Raw genomic sequence first — 21,562 nt, forward strand, 5'->3', positions numbered from 1 at the left:
TAACTCCCTGTGTCTCTCAGGAACAGTTTGCTTTCATACAAAAAATGATACTGTGACTTTTTGCTGCCAGCAAATGTACACCAATGTTACAGAATTGTGTGGAAAACTGCTTTACACGGCAGATTAACCAGAACATGAGAGAAAGACTAGGTGGGAGTTTGTCTCCTCATTTAAATCTTTACTCATGGAATCTTGACACATTGCTTTAATTAGTGCTCCTTCACTAAATGATTGACTATGGTTGTTAAACCTTAAATGTCATTTTTAAAGTTCTTGGTTCTTTAAAAAAAAGCTGTTGCTACTGGCATGCTTAAATATGTGACCTCATTGATTTTGGTGAAAGGGACAAGGAGAGAAAGCAAACCTGTCTCTCTGAAATGTAACTCAGTTACTGCTAAAATGATTCATAATGATTCCTGGCCTTTGTCTGCAAATGATGCTGCCTTTTCAATTTTGTTCTGCACTTCCAGTAATCAATTCAAATCTCTTTGGAAATCACTGTGTTTGCATGTAAGTGTACACAGTACAGCCTCCTTGGGTATAATGTGTAAACCACCGCGTGAATTTCAATAGATGAGATAGATTATGAATAAAGTCTCAGAAAAGGATTGCTGTTATATATCTTGATAAAGCGGGTGACAAGGACAGGAGTGCAGGAGCTTGACTTACAGCAGTGATCAGTTTCCTTTCTTCTTTGTGAGCATGTGTGTTTCTGAAGCTGTGTTACATCACCACAGAAATTCTTTTAATAGTTCAATGTGAAATAAATGTTCATGTTAATTGATGTTACTTGGAACTTGGCACAAGATAGCAATACTGTATTGACATTGGTATAACCCTACAAGACCAGAATACCCAAATAGTTTGTGTTCCATTTGGCTGCAGATTTATGCAGAGCTCACTGCAAGATCCAGATTAAAACGATCACTACCTGAGTATTTGGCAATTCACTAGCTTTGCTACATTGTGTGCTGCCAGGTTAAAATTCAAAATATCAAAGTCTCAGCAGATTTTATCCCATGGAGAAAATCCAGTATTAGCCTGCTTTCTGAAGGTACAGTCATAGGGGTACAGTCAGTGTGCAGTCTTGTCCTACCTGCCTGGTTCAGGTGAGCAGTCCATATTCCTTAGAGTTTAAAGAATTATTATTTAAAAGAGAAGAGCAAGAAGTCAGTTGGTAACATCATAAAGGCCACATCATCATCATTATTATTATTATTATTATTATTATTATTATTATTATTATTATTATTATTATTATTATTATTATTATTATTATTATCATCGTCGTCGTCGTCGTCGTCGTCGTCGTCGTCGTCGTCGTCATCTTTATTTATTTATTTATTGTTTATCTCTTTATAGAGGCAGGGTGGGGTAAGGGATAACTGGAATAAGGATACATTTAGAGGGGCTGGATTTGAACAGTCCCATGACATAATAATAATTCCCATAATAATTCTAAATAATCTCTTCTAAGAATAATTCCAATAATCATACAAAAATATATACATTATATAGAAAAATCTAAATTCAGACAGGTACAGTGGTGCCTCGCAAGACTATTTTAATTTGTTCCACGAAAATCGTTTTCTTGTGAAGAAATCGTCTTGTGATGTTCCCTATGCATCGGTCTAAAAAAAAAAGTCTTGCGAAGCATCGGTCTAAAAAAAAAAAGTCTTGCGAAGCAAGTCTTGCAAGGCACCATAGTGATCGCAAAAACCAATCGTCTTGCAGGTTTTTCATACCGCAAGACAATCATCTAGCAAGGCACCACTGTATTTTGTAATTCCCATCATTAATTATGTAGCTGATCATTTTTGCAACCATATATATAGTGGCAGCCAAGTTTCCCAATGGTCCTTTTTCTTTTCCGCATAGTCAAAGCTATGGTTTCCCCTATAGTGATGTATGGAAGGGAGAGCTGGACCATAAAGAAAGCTAACCGCCAAAGAATTGGTGCTTTTGAACTGTGGTGCTGGAGGAGACTCTTGAGAGTCCCCTGGACTGCAAGGAGAACAAACCTATCAATTCTAAAGGAAATCAACACTGGAATGACAGATCCTGCAGCTGAGGCTCCAATACTTTGGCCATCTCATGAGAAGAGAAGACTCCTTGGAAAAGACCTTGATGTTGGGAAAGTGTGAAGGCAAGAGGAGATGGTTGGACCGTGTCATGGAAGCAACCAACATGAATTTGACACAACTCTGGGAGGTAGTGGAAGACAGGAGGGCCTGGCGTGCTCTGGCCCATGGGGCCACGAAGAGTTGGACATGACTTAACGACAAAACGATAGTTCTGTTAGCATATCCCTTTCTGCGGTTTCCAGTATTTTCCCTATCAGTTAGTCTATTTGTGGCCAGATAAAGGACAGATAATCTGATGGGCAGCTTAAAATCTTCTCTCCCTGCCATGGGCCTCAGCGTAATTGTTCTGTCACACTTGTATAGCTCCTTAATGAGGACTGAGCAATAATCTTTCCATACAAGTAACATAGGTGCAACGTGGTGCAGTGATGTGAATGTATATGTCAGGATCTGGCCCATACCATCCTGGCAGCTGCAGGATTGGGGCCAGCCTGACCCAGGAATGACCTAGTGTTTGCAGGCTCAGAGGCCTGCGTAGCAGCTACTGGGCCACTCATGAGGCTCACCTGGAAACCTGGAGGGAAGGCCTGTTCAAGAAGTGATTCTCCCTCCCAAAACTTGCCTCAGCCAAAAAGGTATTTGGTTGTGTTGTGCTTACTGCCTTGCTGCTCTTGAGTCTCGGCATTCTAGTATTCCTGTATCTGTTCCTGCTCTTGCCTCTGCATCTCGGTGCCTTGTTCTGCCTCCATGCTCTCAGCCCTGTGCTCCAGCCTCCGCTTGGTCATGGCCAGCTGTGCAGTGAGTGTCTTTGGATTTGGTACTCTGTGTGGTGGGGCTGGGTCCTGGTGCCCTTGCCCTTGGTGAGGGGTTGCTTGGCATATCTTGGACTCTGACAGTGGAGCTAAGACTTCAGGGAGAAGAGTTCAAATACTCTGGCACTTAGAAATTCCTGAAATGGACATGAGACACTCATTACTCTCAGTCTAAATTTTCTGGCAATGTGATATTTGAAAGAGGCTGGGATGACGAAGGGAACATATTTGTGTTTTTTCTTTGAATTGTACAGTGTAACAGTAGATACAACATTAAAAATAGACAAGCAAACAAATGTTTTTAAAATGAAAACAATAACCAGATATAGGGATTTATTTATGTTTGCTATAAGCTTTTTTTGTGTGTGAGAGATATTGCTCTATAAAGTGACTTTCCAAAAATTTTGATACTGTCTTTGTAATCCATTTATCTGACAAGTGTTTGGCCTAACAGGCTGGAGGCTTCCTCTGACCCTCTCCTTTTAATGTAGATTTATTCCAAAGTGACCTATTTTTAGCTTATAACGTGCATGTTTATTATTATTATATATGTAATTTTAAGACAAAGTGTTGTGATCTATTCTAAGAATTGTTTGCAGGGGAAGGATTGAGAACTATATTTTAAATGAACAAACAAATGAATGGATGAACACACAAACAAACTTGAAGTTTCAGTATAACACAATGAGAATTCTACAAACAAACATAGTTTCTTTTCATTAGCTGTAGTAATAATCTCCATAGGTCTGAAGTTAAAAATCACACATAACTTCATAATGTCTACTAACATTATTTTGTTGGGTATTTACAATTTCTTTGGCTTTAGTTCATGCAGAGAATATCCTCTGAGCTGAATTAGCTTGCCAACAAAAGAAAGCAAAACAAAACATGCGAGCATACAAGTGTTTGTTTTTAACAAGGAAAGTTTTAAATTATGTTTTTCCTCCATTTGTTTTTACAAATATTATTCACTATGCAAAACAACAGTTTGTAATGGCTGGAAGAGATCAAGATAGGATTTGCGTATAAGTAATGTGCAATGTTATGAGAAAAGATAGAAAAACAATTTTTTTCTTCATTGTTGGCTGAAGAGAATTCAGGAAGTGGATTCTAATAGCTCAGCGCAGGTGTGCTTAATCTGTAAGTAATTTTATGCAGTTGATGAGAATTTCCAGCAACATTTAGAAACATTTATTGTTGCTTGCATCCAATGCTCATCCAAAGGCTCTGGTTAAATTTCATAGCCATCCTGGGAGTAGGCAACAATTATTTAGTAATGATACAGAAATAGAAACAAACAAATCTAGTGTTCCTATTTACACTGAAGTATGTCTTTCTCTAACATTGTCACTGTTAAGGGTTCCCAGAATTTGAGGTGAATGTAAAAAACAGTTTGGGAGTTGAGCTCTTAAAGCTGCTTTGGTACAAATGGTAGTGTATTTTTTTCTTTGATATGAAACAAAGAGCAAAGTTCACCTGGGAAAAAGCTGGGCGGTGTATGGTGGCAGGTAGATTAAAAAGTATATGATAATATCAATCACATACATACACAGGATTAGTTTTAAAAAGAAATGACAATAGGATTGGGCTGAAATATGAAGTTGTCTTAGTAGGGGTGGATAGCCTCCAGGCTTACACAGCTTAAGCCTGTATTTTACTAGAATCCAGCAACCAGAGCAAGCACACAGATAGGTCCCTAAGAATGGAGTAACAGTAGCCTCTGAGCACATGGGCTGTACTAGAACCAAAGTACCCAAAAAAACTACTGCTCTTTTTACTCCAAGCATTGTCCCCTCCAGCAATCTAATTTAAGGGGACAGTAAAAACTACTTAATTGTTGCTGTTGGTAGACAACTGGGACTTGAAAATCCTTGCCAATCTATTGAAAATTACTGACAGGTTCAGTTCTGAACCTGGTGTAAATAGGTGTTGTGGTACCCAGAAAAATACTGCAGACATCTGAAATCATCCTGTTCAGAATAGTATCTTGACTAGAAACTGTTGAGAGCTCATGTAGTGAGTGGTATTTTATCCATACAAAAAACCATATTCACCAGGTACATCACCCTGCCTGAGAAACATCTATTCTCAGCATCTGGAAAACAATGTGTAATAGAATGAGGCCATACTGATAAGCAGTAAGGCTACAAAATTTTGTGCATTTGTCACAATTGGTTCATTTCTGCAAGACAATTTCCATACATTAATTATATTAGTGGAAGCATGAGACATATTTTTAAGAATCATATGCTGTGATAGATGCAATTTGCAGCTTCAGATAGGTTAAAATATGCTGATAAAGAAGCCTGCCAACCATAAGAATTATTTTCTGATTTCAGATAAGCAGTGTGCTTGGGTCACATTTTGTCAGCCCTTAACCATGCTGTGATCTTTGTTGTTGGGTATGGAATTGATGGCAAGGTCTCTAGAACAGAACAAGCAAAATAAGTTCTGGATGCCCAGAACCACAATGGTGAGCTGACATTTGACTCCAAGAGAACACACTGAGCCAAAGCAATTCACCAGTGTGAATTGTTGGGGTTATTTTCATTGCCACTGCTGCTACTGAAAGCCTGGTGTGACAGCTATGAGCCCAGGGCTTAGGGAGCAAGCATTGGACAGTTGGGTCAGCTGATATTTAATTCATTAATACTTACATTCCTTAGCTAAAACCTTCCCTAACCTACTGCCACATTTTTCCTTGTTACTATCTATAAAATCAAGTGGCTCCAACCATCCATCAAGGTTTGGTAACAGAGCAAGAATTGTCACCTTTCCAGACATTGTTGTGTTCAAAACCTTTCATTCACTGGGGCCGCTGAGTCAGGTAAAGCACTCTACCCACCAGAGTTATTTCTGTTTGTCAGACATCCAGATGTTTGTAGAACAGATATGGAACTCCCCACCCCTTGTGTCAATGTTGTTCATTTTTTATATCCAAGTTGTTGTTATGTGCTTTCAATTTACCTCTGACTATGAATAAGAGAGCTCCAAATTATTACGTCTTCAACAGCCCAATTTAGCTCTTGTAAATTCAAGATGTGGCTTCATTTAGGGAGTCAGTCTATCTTTTTTTTTATCTTTTCCTGCTTCCTTCAACCTTTCCCAACATGATTGCCTTTTCCACAGAAACTTGAATTCCCATGATGTGCCCAAACTATGACAGCCTCAGTTTCATCAGGCTTAATTTCCTCTAGGAGCCATTTGTTTGTCTTTCTGGCAGTCCAGTTCTTCTACAGCATCCTATTTAAAAAAAATCTTTTTTTTTCTTGTCAGCTTTCTTTGCTGTTCAGCTTTCACATTCAAACATAGTGATCGGGACTACATGAGTGTGGGTGATCTTGGTCTCCAGCAGCACATCCTTACATATGATGGTCTTTTGTAATTCCTTCATTGCTGTCCTTTCGAGTCAGAGCCTTCTCGTTTCGTGCCTGTAGTCTCCATTTGGTTTGACAGTTGAATCAGGATAAACAAAAAGTTTCACTATTTCAATTTCTTTACTGTCAACATTAAAGCTGTGTAATTCTTCTGTAGTCATGATTTTGATCTTAATGTTCAACTGCAGTCCTGCTTTGGCACTTTTTTCTTTCACTTTCACTAAAAGTCATTTCAAGTCATTGCTGGAAGACGGTGTCATCAGCATATCTTAAATTACAGATATTTCTTCCACCAATTTTCACTTCTCCATCTGAATCTAGGCTGGTTTTCCATATGATATGTTCTGCGTACAGATTGAATAGATAAGGGAATAAAATACACCCTTGTTTGACACCGTTGCCTATAGGGAATCACTCTGTTTCTCCATAATCTGTTGTAATGGCAGCTTTTTATCCATAAAATAGGTTATACATCAGGATTGTCCTGATGAGATCCCTATGGGGCCATATTTGCTTTAATATCAGGGAAAGATTAGACAGCTTGGGTTTGTTTGTTTTTGTTTTGTTTTTGTCTATAGCTCAGATAAAGGCCCTGTTTGGGAGGGGGATACTAAGAAATAAATGTTTTCCGTGCTCTGGTGTCAGAGGTTACAGGTCCAGGAGCTCTGGGGATTCAGACAATGAGTCCCAGACAGTTCAGAGGAGACAACTACAATTGGGTTGAGCTGCGACACCAGCACCACTGACCAGAATCTTGCTGACTTTGGGAATCAGCTAATTTTAGAGACTTAAACCCTTGAAATTTCCTGCAGTAAAGCTCTTTTTTTCACTTTCCTTAACACTTTAGAATGTAAGGCTATAATCCCATACCACAAGACTCCTTGTCTTAACCTCAGATACTTACAAAGCCTTGTAATAAAGTTTCTGACACCAACAGAAAATGCTCTTATACCATTGGGGACAGGAATGGCACAGCTAGGCTGAATCATATGGCACACAGTGGTTTCTTTTGGTATAACTGATTCTATAATGAAAAGACTATGGCAAAATGAAATCTTCAAGAATAACAAGGAAATATGATTGTTTCCTTTGCTTCAACATCTGCATCAATATCATCACAGAGTACCCACATTGTTTGAAGTATATCCTTTATAATCCCATTGCTAAGCAGCAGATGTGGGCCCTCCAAAATAATGTGATAAATTCACAGTTTGGGGGGGGGGGGGGAGAAACCCAATGCTTTTAATATTTGGCTTCCTTGACATAGAGCTACAAGAGGCACATTAAATGAATGTGTACAACAAGTAATAGCAAAAACTGCCAAGGGCTGGACAATGAATTTTGTTTTAAAACATTTTTCAAACAAAAAGGCCATTTCTGTCAGTGTTATGTTTTTCTGTTTTTACGTTAATTAAAAAACTCTAGCACTGTTCCAAATAATTTCTGTTTGCCATAATATCTGAAGACTAGCTAGATAAATCATATTTCTTCCTGCTAATCGCCTCTTTCATGCAGTATATAAAATAATCCCATTGTAATGGTTATTGCCATTGACCCTCAACAAACAAATGGTACAAAAAAAAAAGCTAATAAGGTACTTTGGTGGGTCCTTATATTCAGTACTTCTAGAAGGGCATTTTTTGATAACTGATTAAGAGGTCAGGGAAGAATAAAACCCACTGAGGTCACAACTGAGCAGTTTTTCTGATATCTGTGTTGACATGACGGAAGAGGACTGGAGAAACTCAGGTTCACATCTCCATGAGCTGTGATGGTTACTGGATGAACTGGACCAGTCGTGGTCTGCCTAGGCTATTACAGCAATTGTCATTGTGAAAATAGAAATAAAATGAGTGAAGAGATGCCCTCATGTAGGAAGAAATGTAGAGCACTTTGGAAGAATTGTGGATACTCATGTAATCCAGAGCAGTGAAAGTTACTTTTTTGTGCATTACAACACCTTCCAGAATCATCACTTAAAGTTCTGGTGTTCTCAGTAGACCCTATATGAAGAAATCTTAACAGGTAGAAAGACATAAAAAGTGAACTTACATGCCACAGGTAGGGCTTGCAAATGTCATTTGAACTGCAGCTCCGATGAATCCAGTTGTGGTCCAAAAGGTAACTTTTCCAAGCTCTCGATAGGCACTGGGACATCTACAATGTATTTCCCAACAAGACAGTCTTGTGCATGTTCATTAACATGTCCCACTGTGCTCAGTTAAATGTACTACTTAGTTCGCATGTTCAAGCAAGTTTTTTTTTAGTGTGCAGCTGGACACGAAATGCACATTTGGGGGAAAACGTGCAGTTTCCCTTTTACAGGAGGAGACCTGTGTGCTCCAGGCAACCTGTCTTCTGCCAGCTGACTGACTTGCTGCACTGAGATGTAGTAAGAGGTGCTGCATCCAGTCCAATTTATCTCTGCACGTGAAATGGACAAAGGAGTGGGGGACACTATCTTGTCCTTTGCTTCAGGCAGCAAAATGTCTTGAGCTGGCCCATGGGAAGAAGAGTCAATTCAAATATTAATGTGTCAGAAGGAAATGAGAACAAGTAGACAAAGCTGAGGCTGAGATTGAAGTGAGTGAGATCAAGACCTGGTAGTTATCCCTGGATCCATCTTAAATAGTGCTCTACCGTCCTTGAAAACTTTTTCCAGTTAAAGCTCCTTACTGCTGCAAGACTCCTTATAGCTATTAATAGTACGTAATAAGTTTTATTTTAAATTCAATACTGGACCACTTTGAGACTTAACATCACCTGGCTCTTACCGAGATATCTGTTCATGTTTGTATCTGAACTTTCCTCAAATTACAACACAGGACATTGCATATATTTAGAAAATGAACAAATAAAACTGCATATTGTTTGAAGATATATACTTTTTTATTTTATTTGTACACACATTTGCTCTCCTGCCTTGAGACGTACAGAAGCAAAAATGGCAGCTTATCTTGTTATGTCACAGCCTTGAGATTGCTGACTGTGTATATGCCAGGAAAACAGAGTGTATAATCCATTGGTACAGTCCTACATAATCATCTTATGTTTGTTAAATATTTTGTGTATTGTATTTTCAAGAAATAGCATGTTTTGTTTACAGACATCAGAGCAATGCTAAAGGATATTTTAATGCTTCAGAGTTAGAGCGGGAGAATAGGAGAGTTGAAGGCTTAGCGCTATTGTTAGCAGACTACAAGGTAAAAACCAAGATTTTATAAGCCACAGTTGCAGCCCATAAACTCACAATTTCTACAAATATTGTACTCTTTGGTAGTCCTTTCAGGTCAGGCCAGCCTGGCTGGGCACAATTGCTCCTGTGAAGAAGGCTCCTGGGTTGGGTGGCAAGGTCAGAATCCTGTTCCCTGAGATTTCAGATCTCAAACCTGAAAACTGGGGGAAGGGGGGGGGTTGAAAAACAACATACCTTCTCCATGTCCTGGAACATTAGTGGATTGAACCAGGACTCATTCCCTGATCCATGGGTTCACCACCACCAAGGTCCTTCCCCAGGGCGCAAAATATGGGGTCCAGTTCCTCTACTGCCTCTCCCCTCTCAGCTTCTTCTATATCTGTTGATGTTGCAGAATTTGGATTAAATTCCTTTAGTTGCGCAGCAGAAATGCAGGCATCCTCAGAACAGAATAGCTTCAAGTCCCCCAGATTATTCCACCCCTTTTCACTACAATGTAGAATCTCAGTAACTCACTCTGAGACATTTGTAGCAGAAAGAATAAAAAAAACTACAGTACAGTACTGACAATTGAACAGATCAAATAGTTTGTTCTGAGGAAAGGACAAACATGACTGCTTCCAGCAACAGATTTCAGCAGACTAAAGAGAAGGAAAGAGACACAGAGCTGAAATGGGGTGTGTATCTCTTTGAATTCATAGGCAGGAGGTAACAGTTGGTTAATCCTGGAGAGACTGACAGTCATCCAAGCCCAGAAAGGTCCCTCTCAGCCACACTTTCTCCAGGCAGCATGCAAGAGTGTAAAAACTCTCAACAGTTGAGTGTGACAAGTCCTCCTCTTCCTCTTCCTCTTCCAAGCTGGGTTCCTGCCAATTCAGCTGGTGTGGCTCATCCATCTCCACCTCCATCTTCCCACATGGGCTCTCACTCTTCCATTCTGCACCCTCTTGGTGCTCTGCCACTGCGTCTCGATTGGGTCTGCTGGGGTGTGTGTGTGCCTGATGAGGGCAGATAGCTTGCCAGGGATGGCTGGAGTTGCACCCTCACAGAGAGAAATGAGTTATTTCATTTGGAAGTTACCATATTTTTCTGTGTATAAGACACTAATTTTTTCCTAAAATCATTACACTAAAAATTGATGGGTGTCTTTTACACAGAGGTAAGCTGAGATAACTAAGGAGAGAACAAAACTGCTGTACCTTGCCTCTGTAAACGGGCTTCCTCCAATCATGAGCCTTATGGAACTGACATCAGCTGATGCTGAACAAACCAATTGGAACACACCTCATTGGAGGTGCAGCCTGCATGGAAGCAAAATGCCTAATGTTCTGAGCCCAGAGGCTGAATATTCACAGCTAAATTTTCTTAATTTGGGGGTTAGAAAAGTGGGGGGGGGTGTCCTATAAATGGGTGTGTGTTATAAATAGAAAAATACTGTAGTTGTGCAAACATGGCAATTTTAAAGGAACATGTCTCTCAAAGAATACCCTTTTATCACCTGTCAAATCCAAAGCTGGCATCTCAAATAGCTTGGCCATAAGCAGACATTGGCAGAGGCGCCACATCTTAGGTGATTGGGTGAAAGCTCACAAGCTCCTCCCTTGTTAGTGTGCTGACAAAGGTTTAAAAAATCACAATGCATGCCCCTTTCCCCCACGTGTCCAAAGCAGAACACACACCAAGCACCAAAGGGAACAATAAATAATTACAGTGGTGCTTCAACTTACGAACTTAATCCATTCCAGAATGATGGTCATAACTTGAAACAGTCAAAAGTTGAAGCACCATTTCCCATAGGAATGCATTGAAACCCCATTAATCTGTTCCAGCCGGGGAAAAAAAATCACAACAAACCAACCAACCTAACAAAAAACAATGCAAGCCCTATCAGAATGTGCTGGGGCCAAAAAAAAAAAAATCACAAAACAATCAAACAAACAGAGTAAGGCCCATTGAAACGTGCTGGGCCGTAAAAAATAAATAACAAAAAACCAAACAACAATGCAAGCCCCATCAGAATACGCTAGGGCCGGGGGGGGGGAATCACAAAAAACCCACACAACACCACAACAAGCCCCATCAGAATGTGCTGGGGCCAAAAAAACTAAAATAGACAAAAACAAAAACAAAACAACAAAACCCAAACAGAGCAAGTCCCATCAGAATGCGCTGGAACTAAAAAAAAAAAACAACACCCAAAAAACACAACACAGCAAGCTCCATTGGAAGGCGCTGGGGCTGAAAAAACAAACACACCAAAACACACAAAAAATCACAGCACAAAACCATAACCCTCCCAGCCCAAACCCACCCTGCAAAACCCTGTATGTACTCACTTAGAAGCAGAAAGCAGCACCAGGCAGTCTGAAGCCGCCTCCGACGCATACACAAGCATTGGGGCGAAAGAGCTACAAAGAAGCAGCCTCTTCACCGACCAACAATTAGTACATTTGAATTCCCCGCCTTTTCCCCCACCTTTTTTCCAGCTGTAACTCGAAGCTCCGCAAGTTGAAGCAAAACTGTGCAGCCGGAGCTGGTTGTAACTCGAAATGGTTGTAAGTCGGGACGTTCGTAAGTTGAGGCACCAGTGTATTGTACTCATCTAAAGAGGTGGGGGTAGGTTAATGCAGTTCAGGACGTCAGTCTTTGATGTCTTATACTTCTGTAAATGTCTTAACATTGTCTCCAATATACATATAGCCCTGCTTAGCATACAAACTTGATGACCCAAGACCCCATCTCTTACTATTAGATTTTTTTTAACATGGAACTGTTAGATGCCCTCTACTTTATATCACTTTTTAAAATTGGAGATAAATGGATACAGATAACACAAACTTTTACTCACAAGGGATGTTGACAAATATACTGTATTAGGGTGTGTGATGTTGAGATTTTGGACAGGTCTTCGTCCTAATTCCCATTTTGCATTATTTTTACAGAATAATGTAAACTTTCTGTATAGATTATGTATCCACCTCCTTGCTTCTCGCTTCCTATCGCTTTTCCTAGTATGAAGTTAATGCCAGCACAAAAGAGTCTGAGGAACGGAAAAGTATGCTGTGAAGACATAATATAAACAAAGCAAGATGTCAATAGATTCCATTTCTTCCCCAAATATGAGAATTGTTAATATTGCTTAAAGACTGATTTCTGGGCATTGTATTTCAGGAATCTATACATAGATTGCAGAGCATCACATATGCCTATCAGAAGATTTTTAGTAATGTAGGTGGTGACTAAATACATTTAGTAAAATTTAATTCTTTATGTGCTATAAACTGGCAGGATAGCTCAGTGAGATGGGCTGTAGGGTTAGAGCTGCGATTTTGATTCTCTACTGTACCTTCTGGAAGAAGAGCCAGCCTTTATAGCCAGGGGCAAGATATACACCCAGATCATGCTCAGAAGAAAGGAATAATAAATAACTTCTGAGTAGCAGAAACCTAGAAAACCCTGGGGAAGGTTGCCATAGCTTGGAATCAACTAGATGGCATATAATATTATGTGCTATAGACCAAGTCCCAGAGATTTCATTTAAAATGGTGTGACGGCAAACAATTGAATTCTAATATTTTGGTGATCTCCATCTGTGCATTAAACCTTATTGATCCATGCACATTGGGGAAAAGATTAAATGGTAAACCAAGCTGCATGTGAATACAAATGGCATTTTCAGAAAGCATAAACAGTTAAAGCACTCGGTGACAATTACAGGAACTGTGTAAGAATATATGTTAAGCAGATGAAATGCTATAGTTGGGTGACTGGATTATCATTTGCTTTAGTCCTATTGTCAACAAGGATTGCTGACTGTTAACCCTAAATATATCTTGCATTGAATCTCTCTTTCTTTCACTAGAGCTAAAATACTAGTCAAAGAATACTGCATACATCGCCAGCAGCAGACAGAGTTTTTGATTTTCAAAAGCCTCTTGTCACTTGTGCAATTTCTTCTTCTGTTATAGAACTAACAAGTGGACTAACATGCATACGAGACTGAAAAGGACAAAAAGGAAATATTTGAAATTCAAAATCCATTTCCAGTATTCCAAGGGGCTGCTTTATATACCCAAGATGCCAAGGGGCTTTTTCAAATGCTACTTTATATGCACCAAGAGTCACTATTGTGAGGTGTTTAATTCCCTCAGCTAATTTATATTTACCTATTCTTGTCTCTTCGTAGAATACTGACATCACAGCTTTCTAATAATTTATGAAAATGTGAGGAATAGGCATATGTGTATGTAGTGAGAACTTTCCCAGGGCTTCCAATTAACATTTGCCTCAAAAGAGGGACAACCCTTAATTTTTCATGTATGTTACAACACACCAATCCTGTTGCTTCATTCTGTCCTATATTTCATCTTAATCATTCCTTTTCTTATTTTTGCTGAAAAAGGTCTTACTTCAAATGCTAGCCTTGTATATTAAACTGTTTTAGATTTGTGGCTATACCCTTTTAAAAGGTCTAGTCAAATGGAAGGATGCTCCATAAAACTGTTTCCCTTCCACATGAAGAGGGTGAGCAGTTACAATTATATATTAGTATATAATAAAAGCTTACAGAGTCTGTTGTGACTAAAGCCAAGATCCTCTGAAGTAATATGCCTTGTTCTCGGCTTCTGGCTTTATTGCTTCCATCCTTTAGGTGAGCTAAGTGTGTTCTTCAGTACACTTGCTACTTGACACTATTGAAAAATGATTAAGGGAACTGTGGTGCGGTGGTTAAACTGCAGTACTCCAGTGAAGACTCTGCTCATTACCTGAGCTCATTCCTGGGCTCAGGTAGCCGGCTGTAGGTGGACTTACCCTTGCATCCTTCCTGGGTCAGTAAACTGAATACCTAGGGCAATGTGTGACCTGAATATTAAAATTGCAAAACCGTCCAAAGAGTGCCCTCCAACATTTCCACTATGATTATGTGCATAATTTAAACTGGAGAAGAGTTGTCCATGATAATAATTTTATTTTCTGTGAAAAGAGTTGGATAAGTATGAAGATTTCTTGCAGTTTCAGCTACCTACTAAAACTGCCATGTACTATGTGTTTAGGAGGCAGTCCCATCTGTTGTTGCCTGATAAGGCAAAACTGTGAAGTGGAATATCTGCATTCTACCCACTTTGCTCAAGAAGAAATACAGTTGCTCCTATCTGGGAATATGATTGAAGGGGTGGCAAGGCCAGCTGTAGTATTAGGCAGAGTGAGGAAGCCCCTTCAGGTAGCTCATTTTAAGTGTCACGAAGAAACAGCAGATACTGTAGTTAACTATTTGATGTTAATGTTGCAATTTTACTGCCAACCAGGGATGGAGGAGATGCTTCTGGGGCCTTCTTCCTTCTGTGCCAATGAGCGTGGCTGAGTTTTGATGCAGTGCACACTGATTTGCTGTGAGAGATTGTGCTGTTTGAGATGTCACCTCAGTTGGCAAAAATGTCTTGAGCCAGCCCTAAAAGATGGTTTAAAACTAGATAGAGTACCTACAACAAAGTAGTTTGGCCAATTATTCCAAAGGCCTTGGGATAACATATATATGGTAGAATACCACTAAATGTCTAGTTACATGTATTTAATAAGGTCAGTAGTTGGAAATATATGTCTTTATATGTATTTAAATTTTAACTTGTTTTGGTCATTTAATAATTTCATGCATCCTTATGCTTCTACATCACAAAATGTCTAATTACAGGAACTGGCCAATCTCCAAACCATCTCCTCTCTGGCAGATATTTCAGAACACTGGAGAAATTGGACTTACTCCTGTCTGTCCTTGGAGTTCCAAACAGAGATGGATTTTCTGCCACGTGCTGAGAATGTGTGAACGGAACCTAACATGCTGGTCTGCTGTAAGAAGGTAAACTGAGATTATATTTTCGGAACAAGTTTCTAAGCAGAAGAGCAGTTCACCAATGCAATATGCTACCCGGGGAATTTATGGGCTCTTCTGCTTTTTAAAGTTTCAAAATTTCAGATGGTATCTGGAATATCAAAGATAACTTTTGCCTAGGATATCTTGTTATGGCACAGAAGAAAGACTGAGTGCTTGTTTGGGTCTTTTTATACATTATGTGCATGGAACACAGGAAAATAAATATTTGACACTGTGTAAGGTTGCTATTTGCAGTTTGTTTCCAAGACAGGATCTTGGCACCTTTAGCACATTGTGTGACATGAATGAACTCTCATGCTAAATAACTTTTCTATGCTACCTCCACCAGAGAAATGAAGCATATAAAAGTATGCTTTCCATTTTTGTCTACTGGATGTCTCTAAGAATACAGATTATAAGGAGCTACAGACAAGAAGGAAAATGGTGGAAGCAGAAATGAATGGAAGTGTTATTAAGCCATTATACAATAATGTCAATATAAATTAGGTCATGGAGGCATGTCTGTACCTCAAGTTGGAAACCTAGTGCCCTTCTGAAGTTTCAAACTGTACTTTCAGAATACTGACTCAGCATGAGTCAGTAAGGTCAGGGATGATGGGAACTGTAGTCCTGAACATCTGGAGGGCACCAGGTTGCTGGTAGTAGATCTCTAGAGTTTAACAAAAGTTTTTTCTAACTGTACCTTGACATGTCACGGATGGAACCTGTTATCTTTTGCACATAAAACACACTCCACCCCTGAGCTATGGCAATTTCTAAACCAGACTTTCCTGTATTCCCTTGACTGATGAAGTGATGCTTTTGTTGAAAGGAAAAGCCAGCCACTAAAAAGAAGAAGAAGAAAAAAAAAGAAAAGAAAAAAGCAAGTGCCATACCATGCTTTCTCACCTAGAAGAAAGTGGGTACTGGCCAAAGTGCTCGTCTGAAGTTTATTATTTTGTTGCTGTACTATCTGGGCACTTTCATGATGACAGATCTTCAGTGTTATTATTACTGTACCCACCAAGGAACCTGCATATTCGCCATTCATCATAGAAAAGATGCTCCAAGCATTTCCCTACCATTGGATTAATAGGAGCCTTCTAGTCAAGACAGTAACTGTGAAGAAAAATGAAGTTGTACTGGTTTCTTTTGCAGAAAGATTTTACTGCAATCATCCAGATACTTAACCTTCCTTACGTGGGCATTATTTAGATCATACTGCTTTAAATTTAACCAGACTAGTTTAAAAAATGATATATAAAAATTTTTTAAGGAAGCCTGCTAAGGTAGGAAGTAGCCTTATGTGGGCTGTTGAACCACAGATAGCTACAATTGTATGCATGCTTAACATGTACTTAACATCCCCTCCCCGTTGATTTCCCTGGGACTTCTTTCAAGTGACCATTTGTAGTATTATGCATATATATACAGTATTTGGGTGGGAGTCGCATGAAGTGGCTGGCTGGATAACTCAGCAAGTTAGGTATCTGGTTGGAAATTCCCCACTGTGCATCCCAGAAGAGCTAGCCTATATGGCCTTGGGCCAGCTGCATACTCCCAGGATACCTCCAGGAGAAGGGAATTGTAAACCTCTTCTGCTTATTGTCTGCCTAGCAAACTCTGAAAAGGGTCATCATAAGTCAGAATTGACTTGACGATGCATGCTTCTTCTTCCTCTTCTTCATGATTTTTTTTATTTTATCATTTCTACCTTAACTGACAATTGAAAGTGAATGCTGATTAAATTTTTTTAGCAGGAACAGATAGTTAGACAAAGTAAGAAGGTATAAGAAAAACAAAGCATGATTAAAATAATGGACTATTGTAACTGCTAAAACGTGTATCATGTAAACATGCAGTTAGAGACTTCAGAGCATGGATTACTGAAGGCATTATTGCTATCTTCAATGTAAATATTTATTTAGACAATATTTAAAGAGGATATTGTTTTGCACCAAGGATGGAAACTAGTTTTGCAGTGCACAATACTTTCCATTCCCCCCTAAATGTAAACATATCAAGAGAGTCATGTGCTGAATATTAATATGGTATAAACTGACATAAATAGTACAGGAGATACTCCCAGATCCACAGCGAGATGGGAAATTGGATGGAAGATCCAAGTGTATTTTAACTCCCTTTGAATGGCTAATACTGTACTTTGCCATTCCCCATGGCAGAAGGAAAAAGAGAAGACTTGGTTGAGTGGGGAGAAGGGCAGGAATTCTAACCCAGTTTCACTGTTGTACCGACTTTTGTGAGCTTGGCTTCTGGTTGATGAAAGTAGAGTTTCCACATCTCTTCCACAGCTCTTAAATTTTTTAAGTGCTAATATAATTGACTGCCCTTTCTTCCAAAACTGAGATTCCAACTATTTAAGTATTAGAAAAGCTGTGACTAGCTGACTATAAGCTTCTATATAATAAACAAACAAACAAATAAACAAACAAACAAACAAACAAACAAATATATATATATCTCCTGGTAGACTCTCCTATTTCCCACCTGAAACTAAACCAGGACTCACAGGCCATGCTGCTCTGGGGCTTCCAGGGTTGGTCTCATAAGCAATCAACTGTGGTTTGACATTTAGGAAAGAGGGAGGAAATTGTGGAGGGCAAGGCTGTGGGTATAAAAGGTGGACAAGTTCCAGAAGAGGAAGTCAGCAATGGTGATGGTGAAGAGCAGACGGATGAGGAGATTGAACCAGACATACTGGCAAAGCTCTTGCACAAAGCAGGCTATGGCTTTACCACTATCCCCTGATATTAGGCCCATAGACTGTACCGGACTACATATTGGCACTGTTATGTCAGGATGAGGGCCAAGCCATTCCAACACAAAAGAGGCACTGGAGATGTGTCAGGCTTGGCAACTCTGTTACTCTGAAACGGAAGACTGCCGTCCTTTGAGTAACTGGGGTCACAGGCAGATCACGGAGACACAGCCAGAAAGAACCACTTGTGAGAAGGACTGAACATGACCACTCCTGGGCCCACCCACAGACTGGAAAGGACCCAGCATGGGTCAATTGACATAACAGAGCCAGGAAGATGTAAAGCATTGGTTTTAGAAACAAGTAAGATTTCATTAGTTGTCAGTTCCTTATATCACTTCTCCAAAAGCTTTTTGGCAACCTCTACCTATGGAGAGCACAGGGGACTAGAGTGAATGAGGTGAGATTGAAGAAAGCATTGAAGAAAGATTCATATGGCCATCTAGTCAGATTCTTTACATAAAATGGAGCAATCTTCTTCTGCACCTCAGCAAAATGTCTTGGGCCAACCTGCTGCTTAGGAATGCAACCTAAGGATGAAAGATGAGGTTCCCATTTCAAAGCTCACCTCAGGCACACACTCATTAGGCAACATATTTGCATTTGAGTCTTTCTTCAGTGATGGTAATGGGATACAGTAATTATTTACCACAACTGAAGGTAGCAGACCAAGTAGGTGGATTAGGATTTTTCACATGGTGTGCACAGATCTGTCCTTGAACAGAGGGGAAATATTTGAGGGAAGAAATACAAACAGAACTGTTATGGCTGCCCCCGCTTCTGACACCTGCAGTGGTTGCCTCACTCCAATTGGGAGAAATTTGTCCGAGGGACTCATTATTTATGACTTACAGTCTGTGACTGCAAAGTGGGATTTTTTTAGGTGAAGAGAATATCTTTTTGTCACAGCAGGAGTTTTCACTTCTCCTACTTGTGGCAAATTAACTCGCTTTGTTTGGTGGCCAATAGGTTCTGGCTTTGTTTGCAAGTATAATTGTTCAGTCAGGAATATCTCCTTGCATCTAGTGTCAAGTGGAACACTAGTGGATTTCCAGCATCTAATAACAGGCTCTTTGCAACATATAATTTGGCCCTACTTCAATTAGCCATTGAATACAATGGGACTCATACTTGAGGAAGCACACTTAGGATTGCTCTGAAAGACAACATATTTCATATCTTAAATTTTATTTGACTGATCTATGTATTCAATTAATTAATTACATATTAAATTATAGATTAGGATGCTGGGAATTTTATACCTGTAGTGAGTGGATCTCAAACAGTTTACTTAATTAATAGTCACAAGGAGTTGCATGCACACATCCCAGATCAGTTTTTCATTTATAAGCTGCTTGCTTAAAAACTAACTGGCAAAACCTGTTGTCACTGTGTAATAAACTCATCTGATGTCAAATTTAGATCAAAGCAGGTTGAGTTAAAATGAAGGTCTTTTAACATGGCAAACTGCTTTTCGCCCCATCTATGGGAATTGTTACAGTGTTCTGATAACTGCTCCAAGTGCTGCTCTTTCACTGTTTTCACTGAGTGACTGACCCACTTTAACTTCCCATGCACTGCAACAGGACTGGCAAGGCAGAGTGCCTCAGTCAAGTGCTTCAGGTGAGTCCCCTATCAGGAGAAAGGCACCCTATACATAAAAACAAATAAGCAAGCAAGTTTGGGGCAGTAGTTGCATTCTCTGGAACCCCTGGGCACCCCCCTTCCCACCTCCACTGGACTTTTTAGAGTACGTCCTAACAAGCTGATACCCTGCATTTTACCAGTTGCAGATGATGGTTCCTGTTCTGTGTTGGGTATCGAGTATCATGCAGTGTTCCAGTCAGCACTCCTGAATGCCCACTGCTCCTGCTGCTCTGATGCTTTATGTTTGGGGCAGGTTGGCCAATGGTTTGGGGCCTTGATACTTGGCGGAACACTTACTCCCACCCAGATCTACCCTTGTCACCCGAGCGAGTCAGGAGGTGAGGCTGAGGAGCCTGATGCCGAGGGAGGCCCGGAAGGAAAAAACAAGAAACCAGGCCTTCTCGGCGGTGGCTCCTCGGCAGGCCTTCCCTCCCAGTTAATCCCTGACTTCTCTCTTGCTTTCTTTATTATGTTTTCCCTTTCCATCTTATAGAATTTTAATCGTGTACAAATTGCTTTTAATTATATATTGGTTTTGTATTTTGTGTTTTGTGCTGTAAGCCGCCTAGAGTGGTCAGTATGACCAGATAGGTGGGGTATAAATGGAATGAATGAATGAATGAATGAATGAATGAATGAATGAATGAATGAATGAATGAATGAATGAATGAATGAATGAATAAATAAATAAATAAATAAATAAATAAATAAACGAACATCCTGGGAACAACAGCGGAGGTAGAATGATTTATTCAGCAATATTGCCAAGAGACCCATATTGCTGTGGTTGTTTCACCACCATTTTAAGTTCCCCCAATGTAATGGTGTATGTAGGTACATTTTATGTATCTACAGCATTTCATGGTGTGGGTGTCAATATAATAGCAAGTGTAAGTTCTGTAGAAGAATTCTGGCACTCCTGGCAATGTTATAAAAATCAAAAGCGAGGACCTCATCTCTGGGGAGGTTGTTCCTGTCATACTTATATACTGACAATGCCATAGAGTGGCTTTAGGAACTATAAAGGAAATGACAGAATGCCTTCTCAAAAACTGAAAACAATATCAAGGTTTATATATGGAATTAGGCTGCTGCTTTTTTTTAAAGCTAGATTTCAAAATTTGTTTCTGAACCCTTGAGACAATCTCTAATAAGATTTTCTACTTGCATGGTAACTATCTATGCTTGCAAAAGAAATGTTTGTGAGTGATATTTAGGGAATTCTGTGATGGAAGCTAAACTATGCTCTAAGAACCCTGCTACGTTGAAATAGCTAAGGTGTAGTCTGTGTGCTTAGAAAGAAAATAAGAATGTGTGATTATGCCATTATTTCTTTTGCTTCCCTAAAAGCAAAAATAGGTTACTATTTTAAATGGCAGGGAGGAAAAACCGTTATTTGGGAATGTCCTTAAAGATGAGCAGCATTACGGTGCTATTAAGTCCTCCCACAAACAGATATGTCTCTCACAGGATTGTATTATGTTGCCACATTGGCACATCAATTCGTTGCTGAGCCTAATGGTCTTTCTGAAGTCATTATGAAAAAAATTAGACCCAGTGCATTGGCATCCTTGCGCTGCAGGCTAGTGTGAGCTGTTCTGGAATGGCAGGAACCATTTCCACATGAACTATCATTCTAATCAAGCTCCCATTTCAAAGCCAATATTGTTGAGAAACGTGTCAAGGCAAATATTTTTTAATTTTTTTGGCATAGTGCATCACTGATAGTCTTAAACAGGAAAAAATAGCAACCAGGAAAAAAAAATGTTTTCAAGCAGGGGAATCGATTAGTTTGCCA

The 21,562-nt window shown here is 39.6% G+C and overlaps 1 protein-coding gene across 2 annotated transcripts in view; it reads left to right on the forward strand.

Annotated features, from left to right (window-relative positions):
* Positions 1-1,366: 1,366 nt before the first annotated feature.
* The window catches only part of NAV3 (neuron navigator 3), a 630,491-nt gene continuing 610,295 nt past the window's right edge, over positions 1,367-21,562 (forward strand). The window contains exons 1-2 of one of the 2 annotated variants that reach the window (XM_073000344.2): positions 1,367-2,882; positions 15,159-15,323. The gene's annotated coding sequence lies outside the window, so the exon portion shown is untranslated. The remainder of the gene's footprint in view (positions 2,883-15,158; positions 15,324-21,562) is intronic. The other variant, XM_073000345.2, reaches the window with a different exon arrangement.

This window comes from Pogona vitticeps, chromosome 5 (genome assembly GCF_051106095.1).
Source record: "Pogona vitticeps strain Pit_001003342236 chromosome 5, PviZW2.1, whole genome shotgun sequence".
Classification (NCBI taxonomy): Eukaryota; Metazoa; Chordata; class Lepidosauria; order Squamata; family Agamidae; genus Pogona; species Pogona vitticeps.